The sequence below is a fragment of the Canis lupus genome, chromosome 23, assembly GCF_011100685.1.
Source record: "Canis lupus familiaris isolate Mischka breed German Shepherd chromosome 23, alternate assembly UU_Cfam_GSD_1.0, whole genome shotgun sequence".
NCBI lineage: Eukaryota > Metazoa > Chordata > Mammalia > Carnivora > Canidae > Canis > Canis lupus.
The window spans coordinates 10,898,566-10,923,852 of NC_049244.1; the positions used below are offsets into that span (position 1 = coordinate 10,898,566).

Sequence of the window (25,287 nt, forward strand, 5' to 3'; positions counted from 1 at the left end):
GCCTGGTATATGTGAGAACATTTGGGTGAAGCTCTGATCCTTATAGTAACCTACAGGGCAGATGCTAAAATCGCTAGTTTATTGATAAGAAAAGAACGTTTCAGGAAGTACCTTGGCCAAGGTTTCCCAGTGTAGAGCAGAGACTTAGACCTACACCTGAAATTGAAACCTTCCTCCTTGTGAATGCTATCTTGGAAGGAAGAAGTAGCAGCTCCACTCAGTAGTTTGCATCCACCTCTGAGAATGTGTCAGTGCAATGTGGGGCACACCCCACTCCCCCAAGTGCCAGAGCACTGAGCTCGGAGGAAGGCCGAGCTCCAGGCTGTGTGAGAGCCAGTGAGATGAAACTACAGACTGTATTTGGTCTGCCTCCCTCAATGTCAGCTCCTCTGAGTGGAACACCAAGATCCCATAGCTACATAAGCAGGGTGGAGAGTTCCCCGGGGCTAGAGACTGGCCTGCCCAACGCCCAGCGTGCAGCGTAGCACAGGGTAGGGCTCAGCACATTTGGTGAATGCAGACATGAAATGGAAGTGGCTCTGGAATTGGTCTGCTGCCTGCCCATCCAACACTTCACCTACTCTCCCTGAGGTGGTCTCCCCCACAGGAGACGAGGAGTTGATGAATGCCACTTAGTTCAGGCTACTGCAGCAGGTGTCGTAACAGATCTAGATTTTGATCTGAGAAGGAGAGCCATGATCTCACTTTGGGCTTAAAGGGGTTATTATTCCGGCTGCTGTGTTGAGAACAGGCTGTGAGGGAGGGTGGGGGTTGGAAAGTCTAAGGTACAACAGCCAGCCAAGTGACGGTAAGGAGCAGGCCGGATGCCATCAGGCTCAAGTTCAGGGGCTTGAGGGAGTAAACACGGAGGTGACTGGAGAGGCAAGGGACTGGCTGAGCCACCTGAGGAGTGAATGTAGATGGAGCAGGACAACATGCTATCCCAGAAACCCAGAGAGGAGAGTTTCTCGAAGGGTAGAGCTACCATGTGGCACAGGCCACGTGAAAGGCAGGTGGCGGGCTGATGGGTCACCAGCTGCCACAGTGAGGGCTGCCTGAGGGAGGGGTGGGGGTGAAAGCCTCACAAGCTGGATCCTAAGGGGTTTTACAGGGGCAGGGGTGGGGGGTGGCAGGAAATGCAGAATTGAGGCAGGGATGTGGGGCAGGAGAAGTTGTTTTCTCCTTTCTAAAGGCAACTGGAGGGTATTATGCTGAGTGAAATAAGTCAATCGGAGAAGGACAAACATTATATGGTCTCATTCATTTGGGGAATATAAAAAATAGTGAAAGGGAATAAAGGGGAAAGGAGAAAAAATGAGTGGGAAATATCAGTGAGGGTCACAGAACATGAGAGACACCTAACTCTGGGACAAGGGGTGGTAGAAAGGGAGGTGGGCGGTGGGTGGGAGTGACTGGGTGACGGGCACTGAGGGGGGCACTTGGCGGGATGAGCACTGGGTGTTATGCTATATGTTGGCAAATTGAACTCCAGGGAGGGAAGAAAGAAAAAGGAAAAGGAAAAGGAAAAGGAAAAGGAAAAGGAAAAGGAAAAGGAAAAGGAAAAAAAAGAAAGAAAGGAAAGGAAAGGAAGGAAGGAAAGGAAAGAAAGGAAAGGAAGGAAAGGAGGAAAAAAGGAAGGAAGGAGGACGGAAGAAGGAAGAAGGAAGGAAGGAGAAGAAGAAGGAAGAAAGACAGACAAGAAAAAAAGAAAAAGAAGAGAAGAAAGAGAAAGAAGAAATAAGGAAAGAAGGAAAGGAAAGAAGGAAAGAAAGGAAAGAAAGGAAGAAAAGGAAGAAAGGAAAGGAAAAGAAATAAAGAGAAAAAAGAAAAAAAGAAAAAAAAAAAAAAGAAAAGAAAAGAAAAAGAAAAAGATAAAGAAAGAAAGAAAAAGAAAAGAAAAGAAAGAAGAAAGAATGAAAGAGATGCAGGTGATGTAACAGCTTACTGTGCTCGATGGGAAGGACCCAGCTAAGGGACTGTGACAATGCGGGAGGGATGTCAGAGAAACATCCTGGAGCAAGAGGGAAGAGAGGGCCGGGGGCAGAAGGGGAGGCCAGGAGGGGAGCGGCATGGATGCCGGGAGGTGGCCACGTTGGGGCAGGAGTTGGAGGCAGTTCTCTCCCGAATGCCTCTATTTCTCAGCGAAATATGAAGAAAAAGTCATCATCCAACAGAGAAGATGGGGGGGGGGGGGGGGGATAACGGGTTTGGAGAGTTTTCAAAAGATTTGAACTAGAAAACAGGAGACTTAGATTTGATCGAGAGAAAACTGATTGGATGACATAAAATTCGGGGAAAAAAATAAGCTGATTTATCAAAAGTGCTCATTTATTATCCTGCTGTTTGCCAAGGGCTCTTGACACAAACTCCTCTCTTCCAGGGGTCCAGGACTGACACGGATCATTCCCTGAGGGGGGCAGACGACCGAATCCACCAGAATGTGGTGCACATCCTCCGTATAACTGCTTATAAGCTCAAAGCTATACTGCTGAAAATACATCATTATTTGGGGATTATTTTACATCACAACATTACTAGAAGTTTTCATATCCTAGCGTGACTCACTAAGACTTTTTTCAAAGGAGCATCTTAGTGGGTGCTGGGGGCAAGAGTGTTTTAATTTGTTCCCCGTACATTTCTGTGAATGTGTAATATTAATCATGATGATAAAATGCAGCACCTTACTTGAATTTTGATATAATGGAGGTGTATTAAGTGCAAGTTTCTGCCATAAATCTTTGAAGATAGATGCTAATGCTTTGGTGTTGTTTCTAAGGAAGGTGGCTCTATTTTTAGTGGCTCTTTTTGATTTTATGTTATTATGAAGTTGGAACTTCAGCCATACTAATAAAATAGCAACAACAAACTAATCGAAAAAGGCTATGCTTGAAATTTTAGCTGTTCATATCACATGGGTCACTGTGTACTTAGAAAGGAGCTCAGGGGCGCCTGGGTGGCTCAGTCGGTTAAACATTTGACTCTTGATTTCGGCTCAGATCATGGTTTCACGGTCGTGGGATCGAGCCTCGTGTCAGGCTCTGAGCTGAGTGGAGTCTGTCTCAGATTCTTCCTCCCTTCCATCCAACCGATCCAATCCTGGGTTGAATCCCAACCTCCAAACTGCGTGCCCTTGGGCTCAGCAAAAGCTTCACAGAACCTAACTTCTGCTTACAGCTCATTACTGCACCCATCCTGGACTTAGTGATGTTTTTTAGTGTCATCGTCTCTATGGATACATTTTTAATGCAGATTTGGGGGTAGAAAGTCTTCAGGGCAGTATTCATAATCAATCAGCACTTCCTTATTGTAAGAGAGCTGATTGTCAAGATTGTTGTTTGGGAAAAATATTGTAGAAGATCTCAAATCAAACTGTATAATCAGCACTTGTGTTTTATGCAAATTAAAGACATATTCTTACACTGCATCACAGGAGCTAATCATCCCAGCACCATCACTCAGAGAAAGCATCTGCCACCCGAAATTTAGAACAATAATTCACAGTCCATGGACAGTGCATCACCACAGATTAGACTTGTTATAAATTTATAATGATTTCATATAAACAACATACATTTTAATAGTTTCAAGAAATGACAGGGTAGGGCTGGTATAATGTTTAACTAGCATTGTCTCCTATTCACACTTGTTTCTTCATTACTGGGTATGCTAAAATGAAACAGCTAGCTTAAAAATGTCATCAAATTCAAAACAGAAAAACTTTGAACAGACACTCTATGCAAACAGATTGCTAGCCCCAAGGATATCCCTACAGCATCTTTTAGATAAACACCTGGGTATTTCATTTAACTATCAAGCCATTTTCCCTTACGCGTAAATTGTTTATCACTCTAACCTTGTTGAGATGAAAATAGGTCATGACCTTCATAATTGAATTTGTGTTCATATTTGCAGGCCACCACAGAGGGGCCCTGTCCCTTATGTTCCCTGTGCCCAACTGCTCATTGGCTCTACTGTGACTTCCCATATTTTTCTATAAAGGAAAGAGGATCACTCAAAGAACATCAGGTCCTATGAATATGAGATTGAGATGTGACAGTCATCGGGATGTGTCAGACACACAGACAAGGCCCGGAGCTGCCTGGCAGGAATATATTTGATTTGTTATCGTCAGATGTATATTGTCTAGTGTCCTGTCTCTTGCTCATCTCTCTTTTCTCTGAATTGTCAGTGATTCTGACTATTCTTTTCTGATGTGATCATTCCTACAGGCTCTAGGGATGTGGCAGCATTATAAATCATAACATCAGCAACTATATCCTTTATGTCTCCACTATTTATTAATTGTAGACCAAGCAGATTTAAAACTCCATGCCATACAAGCCGGTGCAAAAGGGTGGTCGTGAGACGGTAGGTTTCATAGGATTCCTTTCTCTGGGATTTTTAATTTTTTAAATAATTTCCGTAACACTTAAATCGTTATGACTAAAAGTCACATGTTACCTATACAATCAGAAACTAAAAATAAAGATTTAATTTTGTTAGCTAAGGAGGAAAATGTTTCTCTGGTCTAGGTGGTCCATAAGGAAGACAGGGATTGGTGTGGAAGGCGAGGTGAAACCAGGCAAAGCCCATTAGAGCCGAGAGCCTGGTGAGCAGGTGCACAGTGGCAGGTTCAGATCGCAGGTAGGAGCCAAGGCTGAGGGAGCAGGAGCTAAAGGAAGGGTGAGGACAGCTGGGAAATTGAGGTGCAAGGCAGAATGAGGCCTGGCAGTTCAGGTAGCAGGTGGAAAATGCTCCCTCCTCATTCCTGGAGAAGTGGAATGCTGATGGATGAAACAAGAAGGCTCAGGTGAAGGCTTTAAGCAGAGCCTGCAGGGTGAGAAGGGACAGAACACCAAAGGTGTGATCATGAGTAGCAAGCAGGGATTTGGGGTACAAGTGACCAACAGAATCTAAGCCTCTTCTATTTCTCAGGCATCTTCGGCAACCATGGGAAGTGCTGGGACCCTATGGCATATCAATTGTTTTACGTGGTGATTAAAGGAAATGGTGACCCTAAAAGCCTAGTATATTGAGAACATTTGGGTGAGCTCTGATCCTTATAGTAACCTACAGGGCAGATCTAAAATCGCTAGTTTATTAGATAAGAAAAGAACGGTTCAGGAAGTACCTTGGCCAAGGTTTCCCAGTGTAGAGCAGAGACTTAGACCTACACCTGAAATTGAAACCTTCCTCCTTGTGAATGCTATCTTGGAAGGAAGAAGTAGCAGCTCCACTCAGTAGTTTGCATCCACCTCTGAGAATGTGTCAGTGCAATGTGGGGCACACCCCACTCCCCCAAGTGCCAGAGCACTGAGCTCGGAGGAAGGCCGAGCTCCAGGCTGTGTGAGAGCCAGTGAGATGAAACTACAGACTGTATTTGGTCTGCCTCCCTCAATGTCAGCTCCTCTGAGTGGAACACCAAGATCCCATAGCTACATAAGCAGGGTGGAGAGTTCCCCGGGGCTAGAGACTGGCCTGCCCAACGCCCAGTGTGCAGCGTGGCACAGGGTAGGGCTCAGCACATTTGGTGAATGCAGACATGAAATGGAAGTGGCTCTGGAATTGGTCTGCTGCCTGCCCATCCAACACTTCACCTACTCTCCCTGAGGTGGTCTCCCCCACAGGAGACGAGGAGTTGATGAATGCCACTTAGTTCAGGCTACTGCAGCAGGTGTCGTAACAGATCTAGATTTTGATCTGAGAAGGAGAGCCATGATCTCACTTTGGGCTTAAAGGGGTTATTATTCCGGCTGCTGTGTTGAGAACAGGCTGTGAGGGAGGGTGGGGGTTGGAAAGTCTAAGGTACAACAGCCAGCCAAGTGACGGTAAGAAGCAGGCCGGATGCCATCAGGCTCAAGTTCAGGGGCTTGAGGGAGTAAACACGGAGGTGACTGGAGAGGCAAGGGACTGGCTGAGCCACCTGAGGAGTGAATGTAGATGGAGCAGGACAACATGCTATCCCAGAAACCCAGAGAGGAGAGTTTCTCGAAGGGTAGAGCTACCATGTGGCACAGGCCACGTGAAAGGCAGGTGGCGGGCTGATGGGTCACCAGCTGCCACAGTGAGGGCTGCCTGAGGGAGGGGTGGGGGTGAAAGCCTCACAAGCTGGATCCTAAGGGGTTTTACAGGGGCAGGGTGGGGGGTGGCAGGAAATGCAGAATTGAGGCAGGGATGTGGGGCAGGAGAAGTTGTTTTCTCCTTTCTAAAGGCAACTGGAGGGTATTATGCTGAGTGAAATAAGTCAATCGGAGAAGGACAAACATTATATGGTCTCATTCATTTGGGGAATATAAAAAATAGTGAAAGGGAATAAAGGGGAAAGGAGAAAAAATGAGTGGGAAATATCAGTGAGGGTCACAGAACATGAGAGACACCTAACTCTGGGACAAGGGGTGGTAGAAAGGGAGGTGGGCGGTGGGTGGGAGTGACTGGGTGACGGGCACTGAGGGGGGGCACTTGGCGGGATGAGCACTGGGTGTTATGCTATATGTTGGCAAATTGAACTCCAGGGAGGGAAGAAAGAAAAAAAAGGAAAGGAAAAGGAAAAAGGAAAGGAAAAGGAAAAGAAAAGGAAAGGAAAGGAAGGAAAGGAAGGAAAAGAAAAGGAAGGAAGAACGAACAGGAAAGCATGACGGAAGGAAATGAGGAAGTCACTGAAAAGGAAGAAGGCCCTGGAAGTTCCATTCCGTAACTTACTTACCGAACTCCTTCCTCCTTCCTCCCTCCTCCTCTCATAACTAACGCACCTCACTTCCCTATCCTTCCATAATTACCTCCCTAATTCACAATTTATACTTCCCTTCAAAACTTCATTCCTAATCCACGCATCTAAAAATCCACCACCCACCCACCTCCTACCCCTCCCCTACCCCGATCCCCCTCCATCCCACACCCTCACTCACTCACAAAATCCCACCGAAATACAAAACAAAACCCAAATAAAAAAAAGCAAATCAAACAAAAAAAAAGAAAGAAAAGAGGCAGGTGATGTAACAGCTTACTGTGCTCGGATGGGAAGGACCCAGCTAAGGGGACTGTGACAATGCGGGAGGGATGTCAGAGAAACATCCTGGAGCAAGAGGGAAGAGAGGGCCGGGGGCAGAAGGGGAGGCCAGGAGGGGAGCGGCATGGATGCCGGGAGGTGGCCACGTTGGGGCAGGAGTTGGAGGCAGTTCTCTCCCGAAGGCCTCTATTTCTCAGCGAAATATGAAGAAAAAGTCATCAGCCAACAGAGAAGATGGGGGGGGGGGGGGGATAACGGGTTTGGAGAGTTTTCAAAAGATTTGAACTAGAAAACAGGAGACTTAGATTTGATCGAGAGAAAACTGATTGGATGACATAAAATTCGGGGAAAAAAATAAGCTGATTTATCAAAAGTGCTCATTTATTATCCTGCTGTTTGCCAAGGGCTCTTGAACACAAACTCCTCTCTTCCAGGGGTCAGGACTGACACGGATCATTCCCTGAGGGGGCAGACGACCGAATCCACCAGAACGTGGTGCACATCCTCCGTATAACTGCTTATAAGCTCAAAAGCTATACTGCTGAAAATACATCATTATTTGGGGATTATTTTACATCACAACATTACTAGAAGTTTTCATATCCTAGCGTGACTCACTAAGACTTTTTTCAAAGGAGCATCTTAGTGGGTGCTGGGGGCAAGAGTGTTTTAATTTGTTCCCCGTACATTTCTGTGAATGTGTAATATTAATCATGATGATAAAATGCAGCACCTTACTTGAATTTTGATATAATGGAGGTGTATTAAGTGCAAGTTTCTGCCATAAAATCTTTGAAGATAGATGCTAATGCTTTGGTGTTGTTTCTAAGGAAGGTGGCTCTATTTTTAGTGGCTCTTTTTTGATTTTATGTTATTATGAAGTTGGAACTTCAGCCATACTAATAAAATAGCAACAACAAACTAATCGAAAAAGGCTATGCTTGAAATTTTAGCTGTTCATATCACATGGGTCACTGTGTACTTAGAAAGGAGCTCAGGGGCGCCTGGGTGGCTCAGTCGGTTAAACATTTGACTCTTGATTTCGGCTCAGATCATGGTTTCACGGTCGTGGGATCGAGCCTCGTGTCAGGCTCTGAGCTGAGTGAAGTCTGTCTCAGATTCTTCCTCCCTCCGTCTCGGCCCCTCCCCACTCAAACACACACATTCTCTCTCTCAAAATCTTTTTTTTAAGAAAGGGGTTCAAAACAGTCCAGCAAAGACCAATTTTTATTTAGAAGAGTTTTGCTGATAAGCATGTTTTACTGTAGCCTAGTTCCTAAGGCACCATTGATTAGATACCTCAATTATCCAGAATAACCCACTTCTCAGCCCTAGCAGAGGGTTAACACTAAGAAAGATGGTTGGAACTAGTAAATTCATTTCAGGTATGACCTGAAAACTGGCATAGACGTGTGGAATTGAAGAACATGAAAAATGCCACCATTGAGAGTACTGTTGACATGTATACTGAAAGTTCCCAGGAAAGATGGCACCAAATTATTTGGGGATTTTTTTTTTTTTTGAGAAAATACAACTTTAAGGGAAAAGCTAGAATTTATAATTGAATTAGAGATTGATACATTCAGGTTACTGAAAGCAGAGATCAGTTAGGAACATTCAAATTAGAAACATATTTATAAAAGTAGGCCCTGGACGATTTTGCCAATTTTTTTTCCAATTTTTTAAAAAATTGTGATAAAATAAACCTAACATAAAATTTACCATCTTAACCATTTTAGGTGCATAATTTCCTCCTTATTTGGGGTAAATATGATATGACGTACACTATTCAAGATGATGATAATGGTTAAAGATGGTAAGGTAAATTATGTGGGTTCAAATCCCAGATCTACCACTTACTCATTTGGCCTCCTATGCCTCAGTGTCCTCAACTGGGGAAAATGGAGATATTAATATGTGCTCCCCTAGGGCTGTTCTTATATTGTCCAGGTCGATGACGCAGCTTGGTGGACAGCCCAGAGAGAGCACTTGACACATGTTGACTTTTACATCATTATTAAGAAGGGGGTCAAAACAGTAACTTTGAGGAAAACTATTTCCCAATCTTTAGTGTCATCTGATGAACAGCTGGCAAGAGTAACTGGAATTCCCTGCACTTAGCAGCAGAGAATATTCCACGTTCATGACAGCTCAGAAGATCCAGGCACCCTACCCTGGATGCGGTGTTCCTGGAAAGTTTTTGTGTAGTGACATAGTTTCCAGTGTCATTTGCTGCAGCCATGGCACTGACGTGCAGTCTGGCTACCCACCAGCTTTTGGGGTGGTAAAGGAGGCAGTAAGCCTGTGCACCTCTACACTGTGGACTCTGAAAACCATGCTGCCCATCCTCAGAATGCCTCAGGGCCACTGGTGAGACTCAAACCATAGACTCCAGCTCTCAGGGGCCAACCAATTAAGCCTAACAAGGCACAAGGAGCTCTTTTGCTGGGGGGGGGGGGGGCACAGAGAGATGCCCACAGTAATTGGCAACAGCCCTCTGGTTCCCCAGGGCCTATGGATTCTGTGTTGGCAGCAGGGAAGGGCCGAGGAAGGGTCAAGACCTTGAGGGAGGCCAGATGGGATCACCTGGCTTCATGCATAAGTCATGAGCAGCTCTGCTGATGGCTCTGAGCTCTCCTGAGCGAGGCCCAGCACGGCCGATCCCTGATTTGGGGAAAGCAGGCCACAGAGGCCTCCTCTGTGCCAGAGGATTGCTGCTTCGCCACGTCTGACTGGGACAGCAATAAAACTGACTTCCAAGCTCCAAGGCAAGCAATAAAACTATATGCATTACGCAGTGTGCATTCCAGTTGAGCCGTCACCGATGCCCTGGGCAGAAGGTGCCTATCACAGACAGGAAGAATATGTGTTCTCAAACAGCAGTGGTGTTGACTGAGAAAATCAGTGTGCTGGAAGTCTACAGCCTGGTAGGGACAGACACCTGGGTCCTGAGTATTTGTGAAGACACTTGCCATTTCCAAAGTCTACACCTGTACATGCGTATGTATGCCTTTATTGATGGCTTTGTGCTGTGATAAACTGTGTGCTGCACTATTCTCTCCTATAATCCTAACGTAAATGCTCCCTCTGGTAAATTGTACTCAGATTTGAGATGTCAAATGACTTGTCCAAGGACACACAGCAGGTAAGGGACAGAGAAGTCTGAACCATGTGTCCTCTCTCAATCCAGTCACTGGTGATGACTACAAGGGCTCACTCAGTAACTCCCCTCCCCATTCCCACTTCATGGCCTCTGCCCTCAAACTGATCGATCAGCAACAACACTGGCTCCCTGCCCTCTGCCAGACCGAGAGCTGTGCCTTTTGTCCACATTACTGCATTATTAATGCATTTGTAGGTGGATATTATCATTTTAGCAGATAGGAAAACTCTCGTACTTTCTGCTAGCCTGTTTCACGGGATTTTGTAATCAATATTCTCTCCCTGGTATTTCTCTTCTAGTGCTGTTGAAAGTCTTTCCCCTTGTGAATTCTTTACTAGTTAAACTAGCTTTAGAAACAGAAACCATAAACAGTTATGTCAGCTTTGAATGTTATGATCATGTTCAAATATAAGAAAAATTAAAATAAGAAATAAAGGGGTGCCTGGGTGGCTCAGTCGGTTAAGTGTCTGCCTTCAGGCCAGGTCATGATCTCAGGGTCCTGCGATTGAGCCCCACATTGGGCTCCCTGCTCAACAGAGGAGTCAACTTCTCCCTCTCCCTCTGCCCCTGCTCATGTGCACTCTCTCTCTCTCATTCATTCTCTCAATTTTTTTTAAATAAATAAAAACATTACCAAAAGTAGATGTTAGCAGGTCTTCTAAAAAAAAGTGGACACACACAGATTAGAGTCCCAATCCTCTTCCTTGAAAACATAGCTGAAAGTATAAGCAGCTGGCTTAAGAGAGACTGGATTCTGAAAAGAGAATCTCTTAGACCCAGATCTTTTTTTATCACCTCAGTAACCATCCACTCTGGATTTTCAGGAGCAGACCCTAGAGTAGTGTTTTTCTTTTCTTCTTTTTTTTAGAGTAGTATTTTTCAGAGTGTACACATGAATCTCCTGAGGGGACCATGCTGACATGCTAATTCTGATTCAGCAGACACGGGGTGGGACTTGAGACTCTGCATTCAAATGTGTTTCCAAGTAATAAAGCTGCTGTAGATCTAGGACCATGTTTTGAATGGCAAGGGGCTGGAGGTCCTGTGGACCCCATCACACCATCAAACTAGCCCTGAGACAGTATTATTTCAGCCTGTTCACTACACTCTGGATTCAGAATCCAGAAGTGCTTTTCATTGGTAATCTCAGTATCTGGTCTGCAAATAGTTGTTTTTACTGGGGCACGCCCTGGGTGAGAGCTGCTTTATGTCCCAGTAAACAGTAACACTGGCCTCATTTAAAGGAAAGAAAAAAGGAATAAATAAAATTTGACTGGATTTTTTTGGGTGTTGAGTTTGATTAAGTTCTTTACAGGTTTTTGATACTAGCCCTTTATGTACACTTGCAAATATCTTCTCCCACTCTGTAGCTTGCCTTTTAATTTTGTTGACTGTTTCCTTTGCTGTGTGTAAGCTCTGAAACTAATAATACACTATGTTAATGAAACTGAATTTCAATTAAAAAATTTTTTGACAATATACAGCACTAGCCCTCATGACCTTGAGCTCTGAACCTATGAAAGTTGAATGAAACCAATTCAAAATAGCCTCAAATAAACAGCAGACATTTTTCATGCCCTAATGTTTTTACAATTATTGAGTGAAAAATGTATTTGGGAAAGAAGACAACTAGGCATTCTGAAGCCTAGAAATTAATATAATATAGGAATAAAAATGATGATGGGGATGTTGATGATAACAAGAGGTACCATTTCTGAGCAGTTATGTTCCATGCATATGCTAAGCATGTTGCTTACATGCTCAATCCTCACAACAATGTTATGGTAGAAATATTATTATTTCTATTTTTCATATTAGAAAACAGAGATCAGTGAAAACAGATTACTTGGCCAATTATTTACCAAATAATAGTGAGACTTGAATCCAAGGCTTCCCAAACCCCCAAGCCTCTTCACCACTATGCTGAATGAGCTCTTTCATTGGGAATGCAGAACAAGCATCTTGTCAAAGTTCAGACTTCACCCACCTCAATGTAACACTACATCCTAAAGCTGTATCAAATAAACTAAAGACTTTTTAAAAATAAACAGGACAATTGATATTCTTGATTAAAGACATAGATCAAATTGGTTTAAATAAAATATTCCATATTGCAAAGAAACCATTTGGATAGATTCACTGTTTCCCTCAACAAAGGGTTATCAGTTAATCACACATCTGAAAGGTTGCCCAGTTTAGATCTGCTAATCCAGAAAAGACAGACAGTCACAGTGGCACCATTGCAAAGGCCAGAGATGCTCTCAGAGCAAATAGCAAGCAGCATTTGGGTATTTAAGGCACCCCATGTAGAGAGTCCTTGGGATCAGAAAAGAAATCCTGGTCAAATGGCTTTATGGCTTCCCTATGAGTTCAATTCCATTCTTGAAATCCTCTTAAGACTTGATGAATCACCAAACTCTACCTTGAACCTAATAATACACTACATGTCAACTAACTTTAATTTAAATTAAAAACAAAGAAAATACAGATTAAAATACATCTTATATCTTTTTAAATGGCTATCCTTAAAGACAAGAGACATGGTGATGGATGTTAACCAGACTTATTGTGATGATCATTTCACAATATATACATATATCCAATTAAATTGTACATCTGAAATTAATGTTACATATCAATTATATCTCAATTAAGAAAATTAAAAATGATATGAGATGAGAAAAAAATATGTACTTCAATGGAAACCCAAGGAACCTGGGATAATTACTTTGCTGGTGGTTCCCATTAGCTCAGCATCAAAGAGGGTGACTGTTTATTTAGATTAAATACAATGGAAAGGGGATGGAATGGTCTTTTATTTGTATTTATAGTTTTGGAAATATATAGTAATTCCCTAGAAAATATGTACTTCCAAGAGTAGTAACATCTTATATTTTACACAATCAGCATCCAGTTCAATAGATTCTATAAATGAAATGCCCTAAACACATATCTTTAAAAAACACACCTGACATACATAGAGACATATACAAACACACACATACCATTGTGTATATGTACAGCTCCACAGGAGAACAATTTGCAAAAAGATACACAGTAAGTATACAAATACACTTAAACATATAGCCTATCAGCAAATTGCTCTCCTGTGGAGGATGTGGGGTAAACGTCTACATACCACAGTCAAGTATTTGCTGTTCCCTTTGCCAAGAGGGTAATTAATTTAGGCAGATTACCAGACCTGTAGTGCTAATAGACTGCCCATGAAAGGCTGTTGGATTTTCTGGATCCATCTGCCATAGTTCCTAACATTTCTCTCATTCTGAGTTCAGAAAGAACTCTTCGAGTTGGTTTTATAAATAATTCAGTTGGCTTTTGTCAGAGTGTATTCTGTTACTCAATCTCTCCACTGGGTTTTAAAATTTGAAAGCCATGTTTTGTTTATGAATGCGATAATCTTTCAAGTCTTTATGAGGATACTAATTAGAATTTTTTTTTTTAAGTCTTGTTTCTTATTTTGTTGTTGTTGTTTATCATTTTTTAACCACTGGCTTTTCTGGTTCACCTGTGGCCATTCTTTAGCTACAGACTTTCCTCAAGTGTCCAGTAATTGATTCTTCTTTGTCTATTCATATTCATAAATGAGATCTATATGAGTACTGGTAGCCTGATGAGCCACCTTAGGAATTTATAAGATCTCACTTTGGATTCCTTAGGGAATCTCCCTTAAGCAGAGGCTGCTGAGAGCAGTGGGCAGCCTTGCCCTGGGAGAAATGAAGGAGAAATGAGTCAATTTAAATTTAGAGGAGGAATAGGATCTGAAGGTTGAGCATCCACTTTGGTGGAGGGCAGTGGCTTTGGGGGGCCGGGGCAGCCCAGCACAGGATTCAGTTACCCTTGTACCTACCCCAGGGCATCTTGGAGAAGTTCCTGTGCTAAACAGGTCCAAGGATGGGGCCAGGGCCCAGTCTCTGCTCTCCCTCTGAGCCCCTGCTGCCCCTGAGCCTGGGATTCATCCGAAGTTTCTTAATAAACCTGCTTATTTGCCTGTGGTGAACTGAGGTCCCCTAAATTCTGAATACCCTTTTTGTTAAACTAATTGGTGTCTTCTAGAAGTTTCCCAAATTAGACATCTAGTACTGATTGTTTTCCCTGTTTTCAGTGAGACTATACACTTTGCTTATTTTAATTTTTTTACATTTGTTTACTTTTAAACATATACTGATCATTTTGATGGAATTTGTGGAGGTAGTCAAAGTAAAAACATGAATTTGTTACCACCGTGATTTAAAATCTCAAATCATTTAGAAATGTGTCAATATGTGTGGTTTTAATTTTTAAATATTTTATTTAAATTCAATTTGCCAACATATAGTATGACACCCAGTGCTCATTTCATCATGTGCCCTCCTCAGTGCTCCTTCCGCAACCCTGTTTCCCAGAGTTCAGAGTCTCTCATGGTTTGTCTTCCTCTTTAATTTTTCCCCACTCAGTTTCCCTCCTTTCCCTTATGGTCCCTGTCTATAGGTAGTTTTTATGCATATGTATATATGCATACACATATATAGGCTGCGTGTGTCCAGAATAAAACTAAACATTAGCCACGGTAATTGTACAGATTACAAATTTAAGGATGATTTTCTTCTTTTTACTCATATATTTCTCAAGTTTTCTACCATGGCTATATATTTCCTCCCCCCTTTTTTTTAGATGCTGTAAGTTTTTCTTTATAACAAATTCACATAATATAAAATTCATCATTTTGAAAGTGTATAATTCAGTGGTTTTCATTAAATTCACCAAGGTGTGAAACCATCATCATAACTGGTTTGGATCATGTTCATCACCCCCCGAAACCCCATATGTGTTAGCAGTCACTCTCATCCCCTCCCTTTTGAGTCCTGGCAACCACTAATGCTTCTGTCTCTGTAGGTTTGTCTATTCTAGGGCTTCACATAAATGGAATTATACAGTATGTGGCATTTTGTGTCTGACTTCTTTCACTTTCACTTAGCACTAATGCTCTCAAGGTTCATCCTTGTTGTAGCACATATCAGTACTTTGCTCCCTTTCATGGCTGGATAATAGTCCACCGTATGGATATACCACATTTTATTTTGTCCATTCATCAGGTGACAGACATTTGAGTTGTTATCTTTCCAAAGATAGTCAAGAATTCAAACGTTCCCCCATAAAACATATGGTTTTCCTATACTCTTAAAACCTGCCTGGTACCTGCAAATACCTGGACAGAATAAGCAGACATTCTTGCATTAACTGGTAGTCAACGAATAAGCCAAATCTTCTTTTCAACATGGTGATGGTATCCACATATGTTGATTTCTATGGTATTTACAATCATTATTTCAGAACAGTAGATCTTCCTTCCAAGAATGTCATCTTAGAATCTATCTCATTCTGTCACATACAGCATTCAGAAAGCAGTACTTGTGCACTGATTTAAAACCTGCTCGGACTGTGAGGAGAGAAAAAAAATCTATTTTGCTGCCCACTCATAGAGTGCAACCTTTAGAAAGAGATTATTTCCCTTACATTCTCATCAGGGACTGGCAAAGAAAAGTATATCATGTTATTACAGAGCCTGGAAATGTAATGACTTCCAGGTTGCTAAGCAACACTGCAATGTTAAAGGCCCCAGTATCTGTGATCTCTAGAGACACTCTCAAATTTCATTAAAACCTACTCATAACCATTACACAAAAAGTCCATGTGGAGTTTATAAACAGGCTTCGTTTCTTGACATAATAATGAAGGAACAACAATAACAACAAAGCGAGTGGCATCAAAACTTTTGTGATACTTAAAGCTAAATATTTTGGAGTCCCAACTAATGAAATCTATCAAGTTCCTAGGAAGATTTCATAGAAAGCAAGCACTACCTGTTTATAGTAAATAAAAGTACTTAATATCTTGAAAAAATACACTGTGTAGAACTTTTGAGACTTTCTTTGAAGAAAGGATAAATACATCCTAAGTATAAATCCAGAGGGGAAGCAAGGATGATTTGAAATGAGAATTCCAACCATTATCTGCTTCAAGGAAGGTCGTGAGAGTGGCAATAGGAAAAAGCAAAAAATGTCACAGGTTAATTCTTAGGAACACCTTCAAAACATTCCCTCTAGCAATGGCATTGGAAAAGCTAATCTCTAAAACAGAAAGTTATGGCAGGTCTCAATAACGATCACATGGGTACCCCTGGAATGCTGGTGTAGGATGTTGACTAAACACCCTAAGATGCTAATGAGACTTAATCTTTCCATACTGCATGTGTAGGCCACCTAACCTCCTCAACTATCTCCTGAGGTTCTAAGGAAAAAGAGTGGAAGAAGACTGTGCAGTTTGCTCAGCGTTACTCATCAACCCTGAATCAAAATATTACAATATAAGTAAATGTCTACAGACATAGATCAGGAGGGTCACTTATTATCATGGTTGACTTTAAAGGCAAATTCTTAAATGCAAACTATGCCTGCATGTGGGATCATCAAATTTATTAAGTTAAAAGAGTCGTTACAGGATGGCAGAGGGTTCTTATTACCCAAATATTTATTTTCAAAACCCAAGTCTCCATGAACTCTGACTGAGCTGGGAAGCACATGTCTTTGGGGGCATATATAAGCTGATAAACTGATGGGTGGTTTGCTGTCAGGCGCTCACACACAAAAGTGCCCAGCTGGGCTTAAGCAAAATGTTTTTCACTAGTTAGCGTATTTGTGATACACAAATCAATTGCAACATGAAATTCAAATCTTGCAAAACATACAGGATTTCATTACCCAAAACCTTTGAAGAGTGAAGATCTAGGAGATATCTTGGATGATCACCAGCTGAAGAAGGGACAAATATCTTCAGGTGTGAAGATAGGACAGACACTTCAAAAGGGAATGTTAATTTGAATAGCAATGGAAAATTCATGAAGACTTTAAATAGTCTGGCAAATGAATGAGACCATATAATGTTTGTCCTTCTCCGATTGACTTATTTCACTCAGCATAATACCCTCCAGTTCCATCCACGTCGAAGCAAATGGAGGGTATTTGTCATTTCTAATGGCTGAGGAATATTCCAGTGTATACATAGACCACATCTTCTTGATCCATTCATCTTTCGATGGACACCGAGGCTCCTTCCACAGTTTGGCTATTGTGGACATTGCTGCTAGAAACATCGGGGTGCAGGTGTCCCGGCGTTTCACTGCATCTGTATCTTTGGGGTATTAAATCTCCAGCAGTGCAATTGCTGGGTCATAGGGCAGGTCTATTTTTAACTCTCTGAGGAACCTCCACACAGTTTTCCAGAGTGGCTGCACCAGTTCACATTCCCACCAACAGTGCAAGAGGGTTCCCCTTTCTCCACATCCTCTCCAACATTTGTGGTTTCCTGCCTTGTTAATTTTCCCCATTCTCACTGGTGTGAGGTGGTATCTCATATGATCTCATTCATTTAGGGAATATAAAAAGTAGTGAAAGGGAATAGGGAGGGAAGGAGAAAAAATGAGTGGGAATATCAGAAAGGGAGACAGAACATGAGAGACTCCTAACTCTGTGAAAGGAACAAGGGGTGGTGGAAAGGGAAGTGGGCAGGGGGGTAGGGATGACTGGGTGACGGGCACTGAGGGGGGGACTTGATGGGATGAGCACTGGGTGTTATTCTATATGTTGGCATATTGAACACCAATAAAAAATAAATTTATAAAAATAAATAAATAAATAAATAAATAAATAAATATATATAAAAAATAAATAAATAGTCTGGCAAAAAAAACATTCTAAGATGGTGCTAAGAAGGTTAAATGCACAGGCTATCATTCAATTGTGGTAATGTGAAAGACGACACACAAAAAAGTCTAGAATCACTGGTCGAGTTCCATGTGATGGAGTGGAAGGGCCAGGCTACAGGCTGCCTTGGCAGGCTCAGAGCAAGACCCGCCCTCTGCTGTCTCTCATGGGAACATGATCACTCTGGGTGGGGTCACCTCTGCCCTGGCTGAAGTCAGGAGTCCCTGAATTCTGCAGGCTCTCCCTCATGCCTCACCCATCCTGTCTGCCCAGAACAGTTGGGACCAATCTCCTCAGGCACTTCATCCTAGTTTACACTGGTCATTATGCAAAGCCAGGTCTCCCTCTTCCCATGGATTGTCATTCCCAAAAGGCTCTGTACAGACCTTTCTTGGGCTCCCTGTTTATCCCTCTTGAACTTTGTGCACTGTGCCCTTTGAATAGTCACCAGCAAAATCTCTTGTATCTTCAATCTCTTCCCAGAATTTTCCCTTCACTTTGTTGCTCTAATTGAAAGTGGGCTGTTCCCTCAGAATGCTGCCTCTCCTACAGGTACTCACACTTGTTGAACCACTGGACCTGGAGGTGGCTCCTTGGTGCTAACTGATGCTTGCTGACAATTCTCTGTCCCTCCTCCATTCCCCCTTCCTCAGCTTTAAATCTAATATCCCAGAGATTGCCATCTGCTACTCTTCCCTGTTGCAAATATAGGATCACTTGGTCTACAGCTCACTTCCCTTGTCTTCAACACTGTTCTTATCACAGTGCTTGGCAATATCAACATCCACAGAGAGGATTCTTCTACCATCGCTCAGTTCTTTGGCTTTTCATCCAATGATCCTGGATTCCTTCACAATTCAGACACTCACTCCTATGGTTTTACCCTAGACCTGGTCATTATCATTAACTGCAGCCCTCCAGAATCCATATGCAAGCATCTCATATTCTGATCACCACCTCCTATCATTCCTCCCTCCAGCCCAGACCTCTCCTACTTGGAATTCCAGACCTACGAATCCAAGAGCCAACCAGACACTCCCACTTGGTTGTCTGACTGGCAGCTCATATATAACATATCCCAAATTGAGCTCCTGACTCCCCCTGCTCCCCAGACCAGCTCCCCCTGAGTTCTGGCCATCTAGGATTTGGCTTAGACCAAAATTGGAATCATCTTTGACTATTCTTTTTGTCTTGACCTATATCCAATCTGTTGGCAAACACTATTGGTTCTCCTTTCAAGATCTGTCCAAAATGTAACCACTGCAAGCCATGATCAGGAATGTCCTGGACTGCAGTAACCTCCTGGCATCTCTTAGCACCGATCCTCTTCAATGAATTAGTAACCAGGTCAATCTTAGGCTCCTGCTCAAAACTCTCAGGATAAAGGCCAATCTTTACAAGGGCTTACAGGGCTGCAAGGACTTCCTCCCTCCACCTCACCCTTTCTACATTATCTCCCTTGCATCCTACATGTCTACTCTTCACTCAGATATCATCCTAGTAAGACCTTCCCTGGCCATGTTATCTCAAGTTGCAAATGTCCCACTCTACTTATTTCTTTCCTGCTGTATTTTTCCTCTTAGTGCTTTTACTGCCTAAAATATAACATAGTCATATTTATATCTACCCAGTTATCATTTCATTCTCGCAGAAAGCTTCAGTAGAACAGAGATTTTTGTCTGTGTTGTTCACTACTGCATCCTCAGCCTTTAGAACCTGTCTGCCACAGAGTAGGCACTACTTGCTGAGTGGCTACTCTTAGTGAAGACCTTTTCTGCATAGTGTCACAAAATACTAAGTAGTAACTCGTTATAAGAATGCCTTTAGGGGCACCTGGATGGCTCAGTAGGTTGGGTGTGTACCTTCAGCTTGAGTTGTAATCCCAGGGTCTTGGGATCAGGCTCCACATCGGGCTTTCTGCTCAGAGGGCAGCCTGCTTCTCCCTCTCCCTCTGCTGCTCCCCCTGCTTGTGCTCTTTCATCTCTCTCTCTCTCTAATATTTTTTAAAAGGAGAATGCCTTTATAATTTGTTAAAAGACAAAATCAACTCACTTTAATAAATTTCAGAATTTTTTTTTTTTAGATCAAGTCCCAAAATATATCCTAACATTATTTACCACAATTGTTAGGTGGCTAGTTTATGTGAATTCACACCAAGTGGTTATTTTTCAGTATCACTGTTCTGGAACAAAAAGGAACTCCTATGTTACAAAACCATATGCCTAAATTTGGTCAAGCACTTCTGTTGATCAATTACTTATCACCACCACTCACAAGAAGAGGTCATATTATACTTTTAAATTCAAGTTATCTAAAAACTACAATTTAAAATATTCACTCAGGAGCAACTAGGTGGCTCAGTTGACCTTGATTTCAGCTCAGGTCATGATCTCAGGGTTGTGATATTAAGCCCTGTCTTGGGCTCTGTGCTGTGCATGGAACCTCCTTAAGATTCTCTCTTTCTCCCTCTTTATCCCTTCCTCCTTCTCTCCAAAATAAATAAATAAAATCAAATAAAATATATTAAAATAAATACTCTCTCAGATATTTAAATATCAATTGAAAATCATTTATTTTATCTTTAGCTTTTTCCATGATTATTTAAAAACTGAAAATCTGAAACCAAATTTTCGTTCCTCATTACATACAGTGTATCTACTTGAAAACAATCTTTTTAAGGAAAGAAACATTCTTAGGAACATAATATAGATATTAACTATTGTTTCCTTCAACTGGTGGAATTCACTTAAAATTAATGTAGATTATATAAAAGGAAATTATATGTAAGATAATTTTTAAAATAAAAATATTAGAAATATTTAATGTAGGTGTTCACATGGGAAAGATGCTTAGAACAGTTTTCTTTGCTGTTCACATCCACAAGGAAGTATTTTTCAAACACGTTCATCCTAATACTTACATACTTTGAATGCTCATTATTTTGACATGGTTTTATTAAAAGCATGTCATTAAGGAAATCCCACATAACCAAGAGAGTCTGTGGTGTTCTGAATAACAACTGCTGCACAGTGGGGCTGATGATGGTCAGAATGATCACTAAAAATCAGGAAAACTTCAGAATTAGGCATAATTACTATAATTTGAACCAGATAATAAGTCCCTATAAATGGGAATATTCAAGGTTTGAATTAATAAAGGATCCTTCCGAGTAAGCTGCTTCTTTTTTGTTTCTTTTTCCTTATTTTTTTTTTCCTCCCTGGTTGTTAGGATGTTACAGAACATAAAACAATTCCAAGGACTCTTAGCTTCTTATTTACAATGTACACTGGGTGCATTCTCAGGGAATTAATATTGTGGAAGACAGTAGCATCTCTGGCAGGTCTTTCCTCTTTCTGAGAGATGTTCTACCTATTGCCAAGGAGGGCAGGTTGGTCCTTTCCACACTTCAAAAGTTCCCTCTCTCATGCTTACAAATAACCTATTTCTTTTGCTCCATGAACATCATCCCATTTATATAGTTTTTACCCTTTGGTTTAAAAAATTGTGAGAAATACAGATATTCACACAGTGCCAAAGTATCTCTCCAAGGATTGCTTTACAATTGCAACAGGAAACATATCCGCAAGATGGAGAGATATGGCACACAGGCCCTTGAATAAGCAATCAAACTGAGCTCACAGGTGGGGCAGCCGGCATCATATGCTTCCTATGGGATACAACATGAGGGATCATTGCCAGTGAGATATTCTAACCAAAAATGTCAAAAAGAAACAATCATACATTCTAAAATATTGAACATTCTACCAGTCAACTGACTCAGGCTCTTTAAAACGTCAATTTCCTAGGGGAAAAAAACAAAAAGTAAAAAACTCTTCTAGATTAAAAGAGACGAAGGGAAGGCTGACTGGCTCACTGGAAGAGAATGAGACTCTTGATCGTGGGGTTGTATTATTTGAGCCCCACATTAGGGGTAGGGGGTACTTAGAGAAAGAGAGAGAGAATGAAAGAGAAAAAGAAAGCAACAATTAAATTCAGTATGTGAGCCTTGACTAGAATATGGTTCTTTTTAAAGATTTATTTATTTGAGAGAGAGAGAGGGAGGGGCAGAGGAAGAGAAAGAATCCTCAAGCAGACTCCCTGTTGAAGTTGGAGCCCAACATGGGGCTTGATCTCATGACCCTGAGATCATGACCTGAGCTGAAATCAAGAGTCAGACATTCAACTTACTGAGCCACACCAGTGCTCCAACTATCAAATGGTTCTTTAAAAAAAAAAAAAAAAAAAAAAAAAAAAAAAAAAAAGAGCTACGAAAGACATTTCTTTACAACTAGGAAAATCAAATGTGAACTGGAGATTACCAATATTATGAAACTATTATTTTCTTAGGTGTGATAATGTTGTAGTTAGGGGCCAAATGTCATGATGCTTCAACATTCACATAATTCAGAAAACACAGACACATAGAAATAGAGAATACAGTAAAATGGTAACAATTCTTGATAACACTGGTGTCCTTTCTACTGTTCTTTCAACTTTTCTGTGGTTTTGAAACTTTTGTGATAACAAGGTGGGTAAAAGTATCACAAATGGCAATCTCTTTAGAGAAAGTAGAGAAAATTTTTTTTCCCCAGAAGAATTTGAGGAAGTGGGCAGGGAAGATGAACCTCTTGAGGAAAAGTCAAAACAGAAAGACAATTTTGCTGCCCGGGGGACACAAACAGATTGTGCGAGAGGCAGGAAGGTGACCAGCCTCGTCCCAAGGAGCCTCCACGTGGGAAGGAAAGGAGGGAGCAGGTGCATGTAGGGGGAAGATGAAGGAAATGTGAGGGAGGATGAGACATGTTCAAAGTGTATTTCAAGGAAGCTTTCTGTTACATGCACATCCTGAAGAAATCTCTGGCAAAGAGCTGCATGCTCCCTCAGGCTCTTGAGAGGGACAATTGTTTCTCAGCAAGATAGAAGTCTCCATCCCGAGAGGGATTGGCTATCAAGCACTCTATGCCACTGGCCGTTTGCTTTCTGAGTCTGTCTTGCTCCAAAGCTCAGGAATACTTCCTCGGGGAGTTAAGTACAAATTCTAGGCAAGATACTGCTTTTTCTCTGTTGGAAAGAGACAATTCAGTCATTCCGAGTTCCTAATTATCTTGCGACCCTATGGCAATCACTGGTGGAGGAGAATGCTTGTCCAGCCTAACTACAAATGGATGTGTATGCATTCAGGGAAAGATCCCCCTTGCAAACCTATAAAAGCATCCCTCAGATTTTCAGAAGAATTTTCTAAGTGGCCAGATTTCACAAAAATTTATTACATTTACTTTTTACTCATTTACACAGTGTTTCTCTTAGAAATTTCATTGGCTTCACAATCTTCCTTTTTTTTTCCCTTCAAGAAAATAAAACAAAAAATAATAATAAAAGAATAAAGCAAGAACAGAAGGTCTTACTGCAAAAAAAATAAGCTAGGAGGGAGATAGGAATCATTTTTCCTTTTTGTTATACCTCAAGAAACATTTCTTTACCTTTCTAATAGAAATGAGGTCCTTTCTGATCCTAAATCTATAGCTCATCCTAAAACAAAGGATGGCTGCAGAATTTCTAGTTTCCTCATGTGGTGTCCTCAAAGCTTTAAAGACTCGGTGTGAAGAAGTGCTGTCACACTGATTTTTAGCAACAGAGCAGCTCTCTTCCCATGCTGGAATGAAAGGACCAGGGGACATACATGAGAATTTGGAAGGAAAATGATTGTAAGCACAGGGAGATTTTCTGAAAGCCATAGGGTAAAGGGGCTCCAAAAGATAGATACCTGTAGTAATCTTTAATACTAACCCTCTTCAGAGAGCAATCCCGAATTGTACTCCTGCCACCTCTGCTGCACCAAGTAGACAGGTGGGCAGCTGACAGGTGTTAGACACATCAAGCATTTCACAATCACCCTCCCACAGAGCACTTCTCTGCTTTCATAAAGTAGTCAATAGTCTATGTCTAAGCCAGTTTTACAGAACAAGTCTGTGGCGGTTTATGTGTAGTCGATATTTTGAGTGTCGAAATAAGCTAGTTTTAATTAAGTGACGAGTAGCTAATCTATAATCATTACCCTGGGAAAACTGCCACTGATATCAAGTTTAAGGGATAGGTAAACATGGGAGCACCTTGCAAGGTTCTATCGCATTTTTAAAGCTAGAACACAAAGTATAATTATAAAACCTCCCAACTTTCTGGTAAATTACAATAGATAATTAAATTCTTAGGTTTATTCAACATTTTCTGGAGGTTCTAAATACAGACTAAATAAGGAAGGGCACCCTAGGGGCAGAACATATCCCAACTCCATTAGCACAAATTAAACATTCTGTATCTTGAATCAGTTATTGAAAATTGTGACTTTAGAAAGCAATTGTCACAAGCTTGGGACTATAACAGATATTTCAAGAATACAGGCCTTTTGTGTGACACACTGGGGGGAATCTGTTGTGTTATGCTCAAAGATAGCTATCTGATGACCGTGGTTTACCTGTTACTGATGTGCTATTATCTGGCCTTGTAAACTATGGGGCCACATGTATTTTGATGTTACCCTCTCTGGATGAAACCAGCAAGCTCAATTGGCTTAGGGAAAGAAAGTTACCCCCCTATCAGGATGTAAAAAGACTCTTCTTTTTGAGAAGTGCTCCTGGAGGGAGTGTACATTTGGGTGAGTATCCTTTGAGGAAGATCTTCAGGAGCCTGTCTTTTCCTTCTTAACTCCTTACAATCAGGAGGCTCCACCTATCAGGCTTCCTCCATCCAATTACTGACACCAGGTAATAAATCTGGAATGGTCCCTGCTTCTCTATCATATCTGGTTCCTTTAGTCCGGTGAGGTGAGGTGAGCCTGCGAAGCTGGCCTCCTGAAAGCCACAGGAAATCTTTACTTACTTTCTTTTATCTTTCAAGTTCCTGTCCTGTACACATCTGCCTATCCAGTCTCATCCACTCCTCAGAAGCTTGGCAGGGATATTGTGGAGGAGACTGTGGGCTAACTAAATGCCTTATGACATCCCTCTCAGTGTGACCTATGCATCTGTAAGACACTAAAATGAGCTTATAATACACACGGTGAACAGCAAAAATGAACAACTGCCAATGATGAAAGCAGAGATTTTATAGGCATTTCTTACTCAGCTCATTGGATACCTATTAAATACCCATTCCCTGCCAACTACTATGAGAAAGCTTTATTTCCTAGAACAGACAATTGGAATTCAATTAGATGCTGCCACTGCCCTTTTGGTTCAGAGGCCAGAATTTCCTAATTCTAGACAAATAGTGTCCAAACTCTAAGTGCTACTAAAATTGCTACTGGAACTGTCTGGTCTTTCCTGACCATTTTCTTTCTTTCTCTTTTTTTGTGATATATT

The 25,287-nt window shown here is 41.6% G+C and overlaps 1 protein-coding gene across 4 annotated transcripts in view; it reads right to left on the reverse strand.

Moving 5' to 3' along the window:
- ULK4 (unc-51 like kinase 4) overlaps positions 1-25,287 on the reverse strand; it is a 603,320-nt gene that overhangs the window by 89,531 nt on the left and 488,502 nt on the right. The gene's annotated exons all lie outside the window — the stretch shown is intronic.